We start from the raw sequence: 14,157 nt of genomic DNA, 5'->3' as shown, positions 1-14,157 counted from the left end.
GTGTAACCTTTTCACCTTAACATAATAAACTTAGCTAAACATAATGAAAGAGAGAAACATAAATAAACAAAATAAGAACATATAAGTTTACTAAGTAAATGAAAGGAAATGAAAAGTATAAACAAGAGATTAATGAAAGAAAAACTTAAAAATTACAAAAATATATATAAAAAAGCAAGAACATGATCTTAATTTAAAAATCAAGATGACTAAATGCATGATAAATGCCTCATTTTATAGACCAAAATTGAAAACTATTGATTTATTGATTAATTATTGAGTGGGTGACCACATCTTGATTTGGTGACAATCCTTATCTTCTTATCTAAACAAAATATCATTACTAACATCAGAAGTTGAACACATTATTTTCATGAAAATTCTAGAAAATTATCTCAGCTTTCCAATAAAAAAAAAATGAGGTCATTTGGACTTTTAGAACTCAAGATATGGGATAAAAACTGAACAATATTTGAGCTATATGATAGATTTCGACTTCTCTGTTGTTGCTACAATTTGAACTTGAAAATGACCTTTTTGAATTTTAGATTCTGCATGAAAGCTTTAGGCTTATGTCTTAGCTTTCCATCCATATAGAGCAGACCCAATGATTGAATAATATTTTATTTTGGACTGAACCAACATCTATTTTTTAAGCTTAGCTCTCTCCTTGTCTTTTAACTTTGAATAGTTAATCACATCAATCAATCATTTGAATTGTGAGATATATTTGCATTTAAAATGAGCATTTATCATAAATTAAAGTTGTCTTATATTATCAAACTTGTTATTATAAAATATGCTTAAGTTAGGGAATTTAATGATGCTTTAAATGAAATATGATGATATAAACCTTGATAAAAATACACTTTAAGTATTAATCACACCCACATCTCTTCTAAATAGCATGAGACTAGTCTCTATGGCATTCAAAAGTGTTGGGGTGGCCATATTAGGCTCACCTTGTTTATCCAACTCGGGTTACACACTCTATGTGCAGTCTGGGATCCACTTCTCTTTTGGATAACATGAGTACCAGCCTTTACAACATTAAAAAGTGTTGGAATCAACCTTCTTACAACAACACCTTATTTATCCAACTATAGTTACACACCCTGTATGCAGTCTTAAACCTATATCTCTCCTGGATAGCATAGGTACCAACCTTTACAACATCAACAAGTGCTGAAACCAACCCTCCTAAAGCAACACTTCCAATTAGTCCAAACAGGTTTACACATCCTTATGACATCTATAACCAACTTCTCTAGGATAGTAATGAGTGTCTAATGCTCATTACAGGAAAGATTGAAAACATCTTGAAGATTCAAACAATGAACTTTATGGAAACACCATCCTTGCTAGTAAGACCCTGATAGGGGGAGTATAAAAGACATCATGATCATGATGACAACTTAACTAAAGTTAATAAATAATTTTTTTACTCTTAAGTCTCCCCATTTCTTCAAAAAATAAGTAGACTTGGGGGGCTGCTGATGGGTTATGGTTTCCTTAAACCTCTATTATTTAAATGACCATGACATGAAGTCATAACCTAAAATGGAGCTATATTTTTTCTGGTGCCCAACCTAGGTTTAGCCATAACATGCCCATGCCCAACCCCATGATGAGCCAAGACACATTCGCACCCATCCCCATGCTAGGTCAGAAAGTGTTCGCACCCATCCCCATGCTAATTTAAAAACAAGTTCGTGCCTAGCCCTGTGTTGGGTTAGGATGCTTCACGCCCAACTCCACAGTGGGCTATGGGGCATTTGCACCCAACCCCCTATTGGTTTAGGGACGTGACCATGCCTAACTCCACATTAGGTTGTAACATGTCCATCCCTAAACATTCTTAGATATAGTCACATTAGGTTATGACGTGTCCATCCTTGAACATTCTTGGATATAGTTATAAGCTGAACTTGATTTCTTTTAGGCTCAGTGTGTAGGTTGAACCCAATTCCCCTCAAGTCCAGTGCATAGCTGAAATATAACTCCATACTAAGCCTCTCATATTCTAGGTTTGGGTTAGTAATTATGATACTCATCACATCTTATTAAATACAAATAAAAAGCCAATGTAGTCTTGAAGTGAAGGTTGTAGAACGCACTATGAATGATGTAGAAAGATTTTTAGGAATAATTCACTCTAGAATATCCCTTGTGATTTTTATATTCTCATCATCTTCTTTTCCTGTTAACTTCTCTAGATTTCATTGTTAGTTCCCTGAACTTTTTATGCTATCTTATTTTAGGTGTCTTGTAGGCATTTTGAAGGAAATAAATAAAATGGAGTTTTAGGCTTCAAAATAGTATGGAAAACACTCTAAGTGTATTGTTTTGGATCTTGATTGCTTCTAAAATAACTCTAAGCTTAATTTATGCTATTGGAACTAAGATAAGATGATTTAAAAGCTCAAATCCAGTCTTTTAATGGGCTAGATGAAAATTCAATTGAAAACCCTAAGGAATTAATTGTCATGTAAGCTAATATTCAAATCAAGTTATTAAAACCACATGAAATTATTTTATTGATTTAATGATGTTGTTTAATCAAAAGATTAGGTTCTAAAAAGAGCTAAGCATGATTATTTGTTTAATTCAACTTGGACTTGAATTTATTAGATATGAATTAGACAACCACACTAAATAATAAGCGTTTTGAAAATAGAAGAGGAGGATCTGACAAAGAAAAAGAGGACACATTTAAAAATCTAGAGGAGATTCAATCAGATAGTCGAGTTTCATATATTTCTTTTCTTTTCTTTTTTTAATTTTCATTAGTTTTCTCTATGAATCTTATGTTTAGAGGTTGTTTGTTATTGCAACAGTTTTTTTTCAAAATGCTTTTTGCTTGAAAATACATCTAAATAATATTTTTTATTTTTTAAAAAAATTTATTTTTGATACCAACAAATCAAAACAATTTTAAAATATAAAAAAATTAATTTAAAACAAAGAAAAAATTAATTTTTTAAATTGTTTTCAAAAGCATTTTTGAAACAAAAGACAAATAGACTTTTATTCTTTTAAGCACATATAACTAGATATTCTTTAGTTAAGGGTGATTTTAAAACTCTAGGCATGCTTATTTTCAATCTATAAATTTTAAAATTTTCTTTCATCTCTCTATTGAATTTGTTTATATTATATTGATTTCATTATTAAAAATTGATATCTTATTGATTTAGATATGCAATAAGATCATTATAATAATGATTTGACTATGATTTTAAAATTTTGATTTGTTTTATCAATAATTCTAAGCTAAGTTGTAAATTGTAATCATAGATTGTCAAAGGTTTTTAATTAATTATAGGTGTAATATAACTTAAGACTAATGAACTAAGCTTGTGTGTTTGTTTCTTAATTTGACCTATGTTTTATTTATTTATTTATTTTATTCATTAAATTAAATTTAGAGGGCTTGTTATAGGTTGTTTAATTAGCAGAGATCAAGTTGAGAGCTTATTTTTCTTAATAATAAAGTAAGAAAAGATCAAGATAATTGAACCTGCGATTGTTTTAGGGTTGTTAAATTCAAAAGAAAGTCAAAAACAATTCTAATTATTAGATGTATTTTTTTTTAGAAGTGGAGAATGATTCGTCAAGTTTTAAACTTTTTTAAAACTTGCTTTTGATTTTGTTTTATTTTCTAGACATTTATTTTTATTTTATTTATATAAAAAATCACTCTAAATCCCTTTAAATTTTATATTTGACTAGATTAAGGTGTCTTTAATGTGTGTTAAAAGTTTTAACCAAATTTATTAAGTTTAAATAACTTTTTTAGTTTTATTATATTCACTAATCATTCAAGAGTTTTTTTTTTTTTAGTTGATAACTCAATAATTGGAAACAATATTTTACAGGAATGACCCTTACTTGCTACCATACTTAATAATGATATTATTTCATGAAGGGATTTAATTAATACATTCTTAGAGTATCAATTTTGGCTTTAAATTTTTTAGGATTATTTCCTACTTAATATGTTATTTTCTAGTTTTATATTCATCTTTATTAGTTTTTCCTTTTATTTTATTGTAGTATTTTATTAATGTTTGAACCAACTAGAGAACAGACAAATCAATAACTTAAAAAAATCATAGAATTCACATCATCTAATAAAAAATTAAATGATTAGTTTATACTTTTTCCACCTTCACCATTCATATTCAATCGAGCATTACATACTATCCTCCTACCTAGTCTGTAAACTAAGAAAGGAAAAGAAGAGATCGTAGCAAACAACTAAACTCTAAAGAGTTGGTAGCACCAACTCTCGACCATCAATTAATTTGTATTTAATAATTTTTAACTTGAAGTTAATTTTGAACTTTAATTAAGAATATTTCATCTTTTTGCCAGCTTTTTATAGTTTTATAGGTGAAGATAAAAAAAAACACTTTAAAAAGTTTCATATAGCTTGTTCAAGCATGAAAATCAATCAAAACCTCTAAAGAGAAAGTAAAGTTAATAACTTTTCAATTCTCCTAAGTAGACAATGTAAAAGAGTAACTTTATTATCTACCATCTAGCATTGTTATCATATGGAATGAGATGAAGAAACCTTTTTTGGAGAAGTATTTCCCTACATCAAAGATCATAAAGAAAAGTCAACAAGGAAAATGTTACATCTAATGTTGAGCATCATTTTGATAACTCACTTTTGTAGTTTAATAAATGGTTCTAGGTACTATTAAACAATAAAAATATATGGAGTTTTTTTTTCCTCCCTATTATAGGTCATTCAACCAATATATGTCTACTTTCATAAAATGATAATTTAGAGTGAGCCAATGCTTTAGAAGAGTTTCATGGGAATCAAGTGTTATAAATAAAAAATATGATCCTTTCTCTAACACCTATAATTTTGGATGAAGGGATCATCTTTATTTTAGCTATTCAAAAATCATCAACAAGTTATACCTAATGTTAACATTAATCATTCACTAGGGTTTCAATCAACCAACTATAATCCATCCTCCATACCCAAGGCTTGTCTCTAGGATATTTAATTAAATATTTATCCACTAATTCTTTGTAATTTAAATTAGAATCAAGGATTACTACGAGGAATTTGGAGAATCAAGTGAGTTATTTGGCTAGTACCATGGGTAGATTAGAGGTATAAGGATTTAAAATTTTTTTATTCAAAATCATGATCAATCCAAAAGTTGTCTAAGGAGTTGTGCACCACAAAATACAAGGTAAAGGGTGATGAGATTATAAAAGTATGGAAGAATATATTTGTTATTTTACAAAAGATTTGAGAAGTTTCATCGTACCATGTATAATTGGCAATGTAAGGCTTAAAAAAACGATGCTAGATTTAGGAGAATCTATTAATGACATGCTTTATTGCATTTAAACTTATTTAAATCTCGATTTGGTTAAGAACATTAGCATAATTATTCAACTCGTTAATCAATCTAAAGTAGTTTTGAAATATTTCTTAGTGTTGGTAAATGAGTTTGGCTTTTTTGCTGATTTCTATGTTCTTGATAAGAAGGGTGACTTGTCCTTTAAATTGATATTATTACCTTTAGTTTGATAATGAAGTTACAAGCTTCAATATCTTTGAGGCAATGAGGTATCTAAGTGATTTACATTATTAATTTTTAGTTGACATACTTGATTCTTTAACATAACTACCTTTTGAGTTAATTGGTAAGGATGTCGTGGAAAAAACCACTAGTAAGATCCTTGAGTTAGAGGATCTAAAAAAGCCAAGACATATTATGTGATTTTAGGAAAACATAGAGGATGCTATGAAGTTTTTGAAGTCTTTTTCAAAAGCTTCAAACATATTTCTTTTATTTATTTTTCTTTATATAATGAAAAACTTTTATGTTTTGTGATAAAAACACCTTAAAACTTAAGCTTCTTCACAAACATCTCAAATATGTATACTTAAATAAGGGAGACACGTGATCATTGCAAATAGCCCCGTAACTTTACAAGAGAAAAAACTAGAATATATGTTGAAAAATTATAAAAAAAGTTATAAGCTAAATAATTAAGATAAAAGTAATTAGTCTTTTCTTATGCATACACCAAAGTTCTCCAAGGATGGATAAAATCCAACTGAAAAAGCTCTAACCCAATTAAATCCTCCTATTATGCAGGTTATGAACAAAGAAGTTCTAAAATTATTATATGTTGACATGATTTACCCTATTTCAAACAACAAATGGGTGAGCTTTGTCTAAATTTTCTCAAAGAGATCTAACATTATTATCTTCAAGACTAAGAAAAATGAGTTAGGCCAATTCATATCAAAACTGAGTGATGAGTTTGCATTAATTATCAAAAACTTAACTTTAATACTTGTAAAGTTTATTTTTGCTTGCCATTTATTAATCTAATTTTACAAAAATTAGCAAGTTATTTATACTAGTGTTTTTTTTTTATGGTTATTTAGGTTATCATTAGAACATGATTTGACCTGATGACTACGTGAAGATACCATTTACTTGTGCTTTTTACAATGTTAGCCTATTGATATATGTTATTTGGCCTTTACAATGCCGTTGCGACTTCTCAATGATGTATGAAAAGTATATTTTTAGGTTATATTAAAAACATTATAAAGTTTTTTATGGATGATTTCAATGTTTATGGTGATTTTATTGATAAGTATTAGATAACCTTGCATTTTTTCTTAAATGTTGTATGGAAACTAATCTTATGATTAATTAAGAGAAATGTCATTTCATGGTTGATCAAGGTATAATTTTAGGCTATATCATATCTGATATGGGAATAGAAAAAGTAGACAAAATGAGATAGGTCTTGTATGTTCTTTATCACCTTCCACAAATGCAAGAGATGTTTTTTTTTTTTTGAACATATGAGTTTTATCAAAGATTCATCAAAGACTTTTTTTTTTTTTAATATTGCAAGGCCTTTATATAGGTTGTTATAAATGGAGATGACATTCAAATTAAATGAAAAATGTAATAGAGAATTCAAGAAGTTTAAAAAACTTGTGACCATAACTCCAATTATCCAACAACCTAATTGAATATTTCCATTTAACTTGATATGCGAGGTAAATGATTATGTTGCAGGGAAGACTTTATTAATAACCTTAAATAATGCACAACTTAACTATTTCATAACTAAAAAAAAAGCTGCTAATAATTACTTTTTATTTAGAAAAAATTTGTTCTTATCTAATTAGTATTAAAGTAAATATGTTTTCAAATTATGCAACTTTTAGGTATTTGCTCACTATGAAAGATGCTAAATCAAGAATTATTTGGTGGATATTTCTCTTAAACGAATTTGATTTGGATATCAAAGATGAGAAATGAAATGATAATATGGTTGATGACTACATAGTCATCTTATTCATGATGAAGAAGCTTTGAAGAAGCTCTTTTATTGCATGAAAATATTTTGGATAAGCAACTATTTTTTTTTAGAGATTTTAGCTTTTGGTATGCATATATTGTGGTTTATTTAGTCACCAAATATTTTTTTTGAATTATCTAACTCATGCTCAGAAGGATAAAATGAAAAACATATAGCAAAACAATATATGTAGATAATTATTATTTATGGTAGCATGGCATCAATCAAATGATAAAAATGAGTGTATCTAATTATTAATTCACATATATACTATTCTTTTATCATTCTTATATATGTGGTGGACATTTTGGAGTAAAAGAAATGCTTTTTAAGGTACTTAAGAGTAAATTTTATGGCCACCTTGCTTATAAATACATTCATTTTTTGCAAGTTACCTGATCATTATCAATGAATAAGTGACTTTGGTGTATGAAATAAAATGCCTCAAATACTTACATTAATTATTGAAATCTATGACATATAGGACATTGATTTCATAAGCCTTTTTCTTTTTATGTATGGTAATCTTTATATATTTTTTAATGTTGATTATATATTAAAATAGGTGGAAGCAAAAGCCACCAAAACTAATTATTCTAAAATGGTGGTAAGTTTTGCTAATATTGACATCTTTGTAATTTTTGGAAGGCTAAGAGCTATAATAAGTGATGGAAAAATCTTTTTTTTTGTAAAATATAACATTACACATGAGATCTCCTTGTTATATCACCCAAAAACTAGTGAGCAAGTTAAAATATCAAATTAAAAGGTCAAGTTCATTTTGAACTAAAATTATAAATCCTAATATAAAGTGTTAGATATGTACCATAATGATGTACTTTAGACTTATAGAAACATTTAAAACATAAATTAGGATGTCACATTTTTAGCTTATGTATGGTGAGCTATGTCACCTTCCAATTGAACCGGAACATGAGGCATTTTAGGTTGTTGGTAATGTAATATGGAGATTGATGTTGTGACTGAATAAAAATAAATAAATTAAATAAGCTTGAGAAAATTAGAAACGAAGCTTACGAGAGTTCAATAATCTAGAAGGAGAAAACTAAGGCATTTTAAATTAGATGATTTTAAAGAAGAATTTTATTATATATAAATTTTTTTTTTCCATTCAAGTATTATATTATTTCAATCGTAAGTTATGTTCTTGTTAGGTTAGACCTTTTGTTATTACCATAGTTCTCATCAAGTTTTAAACTTTATTAAAACTTGCTTAGAAAAGTTTCAGTTTCCTAGATGTTTATTTTCATTTTGTTTATTTATCAAATCAACTTAAAATTTATCCAAATTTTATTTGTGATTAGATTAAGGTATCTTTAGTTTGTTTGCAAAGTTTCAATTGTTTTTATTAAGTATAGATAGGTTTTTAAGTTTAATTTTTTTTATTGATTGTATTAGAGTTTTTTCTTGTGTTTTGAGTTAATAACTTATTAATTGGGAACAATATTCTACGGGAATGACCCTTGCTTACTACCACACTCAATAACAATATTTTTTTAATATAAAAGTTTAATTAATATATAGAGTATTATTTATCCAACATTTAAAAAATAAAAAAATATGATTTATTTAATTTCTCTTGAGTTGGTCTTTTAAAGCCTAAACTTAAAAAACTTTACTTGGGAAAAGTTTGGCATAAACCGCATTTGAGTTTTAGATTTCAAAGAATAATGGTTCAGGAACAACTAAAGAACAATTTACATAAAATATAAGATGTAAAATATAACTTTGTTGGAAGCCTAGGTCCTAAGTCATTAGTAAAATTACAATACAACAATAATGGTCTAACTTGATTTGTTTCTTAGGCAGCCAATCTAGGTTTTTTTTTCCCAATATTAGGGAGCCTTATTACCTTATCTTGACATTAGAATATTATCTATCAAAATATGGTTGGAGAACAATTTTAAATAAATAAATGTTTATTGGATCTTTTAATTATCCAATCTTAAGCTAGGTATTACAAACTCTAAAAACATTGATTATGAAATTTACATGTGAGGTTTGATTTGAAATACCTATTTAGAAAATAGAAAACTTAAGTTTAAAGTAGTGTTCTCTCAAATTTTTTTTAAAATGGTTCATGAATAGTTATCACCCAAAAAATTTTTAAAATGGTTCATGAATAGTTATCAATCCTTACTTCTTAGATTCATTTTGAATAGAGAGATAGATGATGAAAGAGAAAATCCCGTATAGACTTATAGAAGTGACAAAAATATTATTATTTATACTTAATTTTTCTCTTTTTTATTAGTCTCTCCTTTTTATGTCCATCTCTCATCATAATATAAGTGTTGGAAAATCATTCTTGAAGCACTATAATGTCTTTTTGTCCTTATGTATAAAGTAGTAAGAGATGACATGTTAAGTGTTATTATACCGGATTAGAGAATTACTCTAGATCTGTTGGTGTGTGAGTGATCTGTTTTTTCAAAAATATTTTTCTTTAGTTTTAAGAATTTTTTTTTAAGAAATAATATCTTGCAATTAACTAGTGAAAACTAATTAAATTAGATAGCTAAATGATCAACTTATTAATTATAATTGGCTTTCAAATTTGAATCGATCAAGTTGGAGGGGTTAGTCAAGTGATTGAGAATGCATATTCTCTTTATGGATTTTATGAATTCAAATCTTAAAACTAGCAATTAAAAGAATTTAATGCATTAGATATAAATAAGGATGATGAATTAACTAAATTTGATGTATGTTAAACCAAACTGATACAAATAAATTAGTTTTTTTTATAGTCATTTTACCTATTAAGCAATGAATATCATATATATTTGTGTGTATATCCAAACCCATCTTGATAGTGTAGGATATGTGTATTTTTTTTCTCTTTATTTTTTAGCAAGAAAGGCTACTTATTATTCAAAATAAAATAATAAAATAAAATAAAATAGTTTTTCTTGTTAAAAAAAGAGAAGAAAATTATACACACATACAATATCATATTGGGATGAGTTTGGATATATATATATATATATATATATATATATATATAAAATCAATTTGAATACATAAAATTACTTTTTAAATGAATAATCATAATTATAAATAAAATACATTACAAAAATATTAATTAAAAAGGAGAATTACTAAAAAATATTTTATTTTTTAATTGTGGTTTAAATAAAATACACTTTACATCATACTACGTATGTAGTTGATTTCACTTTATATATTTGGTCAAATTTAGTCAACAAAAAAGCTTGAAAATTACAAGTTTTCAATTTAGAATGTCTTAATGCCTAAAATGCACTTTTATAATTTCTACATCTTTTTCTTTCTCATGCTGTCATGTTTATATCCTTTTCTTCCTTAATCATAATCTTACTTCTTCTTTTTTTTGACATTTGATTCTATTTTTTTTTCCAAATCCATTATAAAAAACTAAACAAATTAAATTAAAATCATAATATATTTTTTTTATTAACAACATAATACAAAAAACCTAAAACTTGAAACAAGAACAACCGAGATATTTCAAAACAAATGTAACAACACTCCACCATCTTTCTTCTCTTTCACTATCATCCCAACTATTCACGACTCCAACAACATTATACTATACTTTAAAGCACGTTAGAAAATCACTATGCTAGTACTGTATACAATAAATATTCAAAGAACCATGGAGGGCGTTGTCTATTTTACTTTTTATTCTAAAAGTTGCTAGCGTATGTTTGATCAAGATATGACCACCTAACCTAAGGTTATTAGGTCTGATATAATGGTCAAACCTAAAGTTACTGAAAAAAATTATTCAGGATACTTCAAGAGTAGTTTAACTATTTAAAAAAATAAAAAATTATAAAAATAATTAATTAACATTTCTATTTAGGATACTTCAAAGGTAGTTTAAATATTTTTTTATATAAAAAATAGAAAAAAATTATTTAAGATACTTCAAAAATAGTTTTAATGTTTTCTTATAGAAAAAATAAAAAATAATTTTAAAAAACTAATTAAGATTTCTATTTAGGATACTTATAGGATAATTTAAATGTTTGTTTTAGAGAAAATAAAAAAAATATTTATAAAATAAATTAATTAGCATTTCAGTTTAAGATACATCGAGGATATTTTCAATGGTTTTTTTAGAAAAAATAAAAAACATTTATAGAAAAATAAATTAATATTTATGTTTAAGATACTTGAAGTGTAGTTTAAATATTTTTTTTATAAAAAAATATTAATTAGTATTTTGATTTAAGATACATCAAGGATACTTCAATTTTTTATAGCAAATAAAAAATTTATATAAAACATTAATTAGATATGGATGCCAGACTCAAGTTTTATGGGTTTAGCTTGACCGTTAAACCTAAGAGCTTATAAAAAATAAAAAGAAATATTCTAAAAAATTAATTAGGATTTTTATTTAGGTATTACTTCAAAAATAGTTTAAATAATATTTTTATAAAAAATTAAAAAATAATTATTTAGGTATTACTTCAAAAATAGTTTAAATAATATTTTTATAAAAAATTAAAAAATAATTATTTAGAATTTCTATTTAGAATACTTTAAGGATAGTTTAAATTTTTTTATTAAAAAAATAAATTAAAAATTAATTAACATTTCAGTTTATCTTACTTTAAGAGTACTTTAATTTTTTTTATAACAAATAAAAAAATTAATTAGACATGGACATCAAACTCAATACTTTAGGTATGTTTGGCTGTGAGATACAAAGCTTTTGGATTTGCTTGGCCAAGGAGACCTACGAGCATTGGATACAGCATCCATGTCTAATTAATATTTTTATCTTATAATATAAATGTTTTTTATAAAAATAAAAAAGTAATAATAATTAAGATTTCTATTTAGGATACTTTAAGGGTGGTTTAGATTTTCTTTATATGAAAAAATAGAAAGAATTTATAAGATATTTAAGGATACTTTTAATATTTTTTTAAAAAATAATTAAAAAATTAATTAGAATTTCTATTTAGTATACTTTAAGAGTAATTAAAAAAAATTTTAGAAAAAATAAAAAGCATTTATTAAAAAATTAAATAGTATTTCTATATGATATTTCAAAAATATTTCAAATATTTTTTTATAACATATAAAAAAATTTAATTAGGCATGGATGCTAGATCCAATGCTTTTGGATCTATTTGATCACTAAATCTAATTCTCTTAGGTGTTGTGTTATCTCCAATACTTTTTAGGTGTGGATTGACCGATAGGCCCAATGTTCTTGGGTCTAGCATGACCGTCAAATCGAGAAGCCTATAAAAAGTAATTTTTTAAAAATTTAATTAGAATTTCTGTTTAGGTTATTTTAAAGATAATTTAAATATTTTTTTTATAAAAAATTAAAACAATTTATAGAAAAAATTAATTAGAATTTTTGTTTAGAATACTTAAAGGATAATTTATTTATTTTTATAAAAAAATAAAAGCATTTATAAAAAAAATTTATTTAGGATACTTAAAGAGTAATTTCAATGTTTTTTCATAAAAAATAAAAAAATTAATTAACATTTTTGTTTTGCATATTTTAAGGTTAGTTTATTTTTTAAGAAAAGTGAAAAACCATTGATAAAAAAAAATTAATAAGTATTTTTCTTTATTATACTTTAAAAATAATTTGAATATTTTTTAGAAAAAAATAAAAATATTTATAAAAACTTAATTAGTATTTCTATTTAACATATTTTAAGGGTTATTTAGATATTTTTATAAGATATTTTAAGGTTATTTGATCTGGCATGGCTCCCAGATCCAAAAAATTCGAGTCTAAATTAATTATTATATTCAATTATCTTGACTTCATGTTTAAAATATTTTTTATATTTTTAAATTTATTTTTTTATTTTAAAAAAATATTATTAACGGAAGCTAATATGCTATTGTCTATCATCACACCACATATAAACCTAAATGAACAATAAAAAAAAAATCCAACAGCCAAAAACCCACTTAAAATAATCCGAAAATATCCCAAAAAACAGAAAAAGTAAAATAAAATATTTTTATTACAAATTCCCAATTCCAACCCTAATCATAAAAGTGTCACGCCCGCAACCACCTCACAATGGTCCCCTTTTATCATTCCCACTCCATCTTCTTCTCGTAATTAAGCCTCACACCAAACCCCATTTATCGTTCCCTCCCCTCATTCTTCGCATCTTTATCATTTCTCAAGAGGACCTCAATCAATAAATTGTGGTAGTTATTGCCGCCTTTGTCGCTGCTATTATTTTCGTGGATGATGGCTATTGTAGATGCTACTGGTGGATGCTTCGATTGCTGCGAAGGCTTCGTGACTATTTATTGGTGGATGCTCATACCATTGTGGCGGCTGTTTTTGCCACCAAAGTTGGAAGAGATAGAGAGGAGGTGGATGCTTTTGGCTATCTTCGATTCGATTGTGGGTGTTGTAGTTGGTGCTGGTGGGGAGAGAGAAAGAGATGAGAAGCATGGCAATGCCAAAATAGTGGATTTTGAGGGATTTTTTGGTTTATGAAATTTTTGTTTATAATTTAGTATGAGAAATTATTTTTTTATTTGAGGTTTTTTAAAAGTGGGGTGGTAATTATTTTTTAAAATATTTTTTATTTAGAAATATATTAAAATAATATTTTTTATATTTTTAGAATTATTTTTAAAATTATATATCAAAATAATTAAAAATATTAATTTTAAATAAATTAAAATTTTAAATTTTTTTAAAAAATACATTTAAAATATTTTAAAATAATTATGTTGCATGTGATCGCGAGTATTGCAGTGGAATGGAGCTGAGTTAGA

General features: G+C 25.7%; 1 pseudogene; it reads left to right on the top strand.

Moving 5' to 3' along the window:
• The window catches only part of LOC105111317 (uncharacterized), a 19,591-nt pseudogene extending 5,718 nt beyond the window's left edge, over window positions 1-13,873 (top strand).
• Window positions 13,874-14,157: the final 284 nt, after the last annotated feature.

Source organism: Populus euphratica, unplaced genomic scaffold (genome assembly GCF_000495115.2).
Source record: "Populus euphratica unplaced genomic scaffold, PopEup_1.0 scaffold290.1, whole genome shotgun sequence".
NCBI lineage: Eukaryota > Viridiplantae > Streptophyta > Magnoliopsida > Malpighiales > Salicaceae > Populus > Populus euphratica.
This window is presented reverse-complemented; position numbering and strand designations above follow the sequence as displayed.